This window comes from Bison bison, unplaced genomic scaffold (genome assembly GCF_000754665.1).
Source record: "Bison bison bison isolate TAMUID 2011002044 unplaced genomic scaffold, Bison_UMD1.0 scf7180017863885, whole genome shotgun sequence".
NCBI lineage: Eukaryota > Metazoa > Chordata > Mammalia > Artiodactyla > Bovidae > Bison > Bison bison.
In genome coordinates, this window is record NW_011494457.1 from 757,268 (window position 1) to 760,291 (window position 3,024).

The 3,024-nt window shown below is 44.3% G+C and overlaps 1 protein-coding gene across 1 annotated transcript in view; it reads left to right on the plus strand.

Annotated features, from left to right (window-relative positions):
• ADSL (adenylosuccinate lyase) overlaps positions 1 to 3,024 on the plus strand; it is a 17,112-nt gene that overhangs the window by 1,720 nt on the left and 12,368 nt on the right. The window lies entirely within an intron of this gene.

Below are 3,024 nucleotides of genomic sequence, written 5' to 3' on the forward strand. Positions count from 1 at the left end.
CTCTGAGAGGCTCTAAGCTATTTGAATATCTTAAGCTTCCCGTGCCTCTGGAGGCTAGGAGACTGTAAACAATCGTATGCATAGCTGCAGGAGTCCGGGTAAACTTGTCAGGCGAGTTAGAGAGCCATCTGAGGGGTTTGGATTTAAACACTCCTAATTGCCCAGGAACTTTATTAATTGGAGCTGTAAGTTAACTCTTTGACAGAGAGAGAGCGAGATGGTGGTAGGGGACAGCCCCCAGTAAAGTCAGAGGTGAGAGCACAAAGCAAAAAAGTAGGCAGACTCTGGTTTTTTGGGGGAAAATGCTCGAGAATATCCGGGCGGACTCCTGAGGCTCGATCCCGCCTTTGCGTATGCCGAGCCTCCTTCCTCATGACCTTTGTCACGAGTGGAATGCCTCACCGGCTCCCGGCATCACACATCTTTACCCGGTTAACCCAGAAAGGCTTTGCAAACTAGGGGGAGGTTTCCCACGTTATAGAAGAGAAGACCAAGCCCCGATGATGTGCCATTGAGATATTTGCTTCTAACCATTATGACAGCCCACTCCAGTATTCTTGCCTAGAGAATCCGATGGAGAGAGCGGGCTATACAGTCCATGGAGTCGCCAAGAGTCGGAAATGACTGAAGCGAGTTAGCACTCTCGTATAAATAAAGGAACCCGGGTGTGAACCCGTGACCATGCAAAGCCTGACTGAACGCCCAGCCACCTCGCCCTCCACATGCCTCTGTGTAATCAGAGAGCTGTCACTGCAAAATACACATTTCCTGGGCCATTGTTTCCTCTTCACTAGACTGCCTTTTTTTGTCTCTGGGGAGAGAGAATCAGGGTAGGGGGTTATTAGATGCGAGTTATGGGTTCTGAGAGCTTCATGTAGAGGTATTCTGCCGAGCGGTTTCAGAAATAGCCCCAGAAGGATCTTCACAGAAGCGCTGAAGGAAGCTGAGAGTGATCCAGAGAGCTATAAAGTTTCCGAGGAAGATGCCACAACAAGCAAGATGGCAGTCCTCTCCGAAATGACATTTAGTAACCTCAGAAACAATCTGAGTACCTACCTAGGACCAAGGTATAGGGTCCCCGAACAGAAAACTTTCTTCCTAAATTTTACCCCCTTCCTATCACCTTGCTCAAGAAATAAAGTAGTACATGACACTAGCAGACACAATACTCTGTAATGGCTTATCTAGGAAAAGAATCTAAAAAAGTGGATGGATATATGATAACTGATTGATTTTGCTTTTCACCTGAAACTAACACATTCTTTTAAATCAACCATACTCCAATAAAAAAATTTTTAAATGCTAGCAGACATTTCTACAGTGCCTGCTATGTGTGCTAAGCAGTTTGAAGACCTTAAAAAATAATTTACTAATTCTCAAAACAATTCTTTATAAGTATGTGATTCCTATTTTACAGAGGATAAAATGAAGGCACAGATTTCATAAACACAGAGCTCGGATAACAATAATAGATCAGGACATGAAGTGTGTTGTGGTTTGTTACCTTATGGGGTCGTACAGAGTCAGACACGACTGAAGCGACTTAGCAGCAGCAGCATCTACTCTGTTTTCTGTTTTACTTGGTACTCCGTGTAGATGAGGCTGATGCCAGTCACCATAGCTTGTAAGAACTTAAAGCTGGAATTGAAATGTAGAGTCGGTATGTATCCTTTCCTCTGCCCAGTCTACACATTGCCTGAAATGCATGCAATTTTGATATCTCCTGAGTCTGTATTATCTATTAGCTAGGGTGTCAAAATGAACAGCATGAAGTACATAATAATTTAATAGTTTAAAAAAAAATACTTGAGGAATAAGAGACTAGGGCAAGCGCAGAAAGTTCGTCCGCCTTGGATTTTGAGAAGATGCGTTGCTTGGGGAGGAAGCAATTTGACCACACTGCCCCCTGCTGTTCTGTTTTAGGAGGAGCCCTACGATGTCTCCGCTCAAAGATCCAAGGCAGCCTGGCCAGATGTAATGTGACCGAGGAATTGAATTTTTACTAGTTTAAATGTAAATAGCCACATCTGACTAGATAAGTCTTAAGATGTGAGCTCCTTCTCAGGACCAGGCCTTGGGACTTTGAAGTGAGGTTTGGGTAAAATTCACCAATGTACATATTCAGCACTTGGCTCCAGGGTTCCGAGCTGCCTGTGGGCTGCCAGCTATTTTTTGTCAGCCTGATTTTATTCAGTGATGGATGAATGTAAGATGTTGATGTGTTTATTTTCTCATTAATATCTCCTGGAATTGCTTTCAGTTGCACTGAATTCGCAGCACATAATTTGTTGGCAGAGCTACTAACAGTGTTGCTAATTTTGGTTTCTCTGACTAAATCCATCTAGATCGGATATAAAGCTGTGGCCGGGATCCCACACTCTGGGCATTTAAGAACCGAGCACTAAAGAGCCTAAGCAATAAATACCACAAAGCTCTCCTTTCAGGGAGTCTATACATTCTAGAGAGGAGAGACAGGCTAAAAGATGTATAAAAATGTCATATGGCAGTAAGTACTCTAAATAAAACCAGGTTAAAGGGATAGCGAGTGACACCGAAGAAGGGTGTTTCACACCGATGTCAGGAAAGCCTCTCTGAGGCGATGGCATTTGAGCCCAGAGACCAGAACCTGTGAGGGAGTGAGCAGAGGTGTCGGGGCAGAAGGAACAGAAATCAGGACTACGTTGTTGTGTATATTGGAGTTTACTTAGAATATAACTGCCATGATTCATTTAGAAAGTTTCCTGGGGACTTCCCTGGTGGTCCAGTGGGTAAGAATCCACCTTCCATTGCAGGAGATGCAGGTTCGATCCGTGGTCAGGGAGGTAAGATCCCACACGCAGCAGGGCAACTAAGCTTGAGCACTGCAACTACTGAGCCCGTGCCCTCAAAAAGAGCCCCCGTGCCACAACAAAAGCCCAGCGCAGCCAGAATTTTAAAAAGATAGTTGTCTCTTCCTCCCCATGTCCTTTTAGTTTAATTGCTCCAAATTTTAGTTAAGAATTGGAAGGTAGGGCATAAACACTA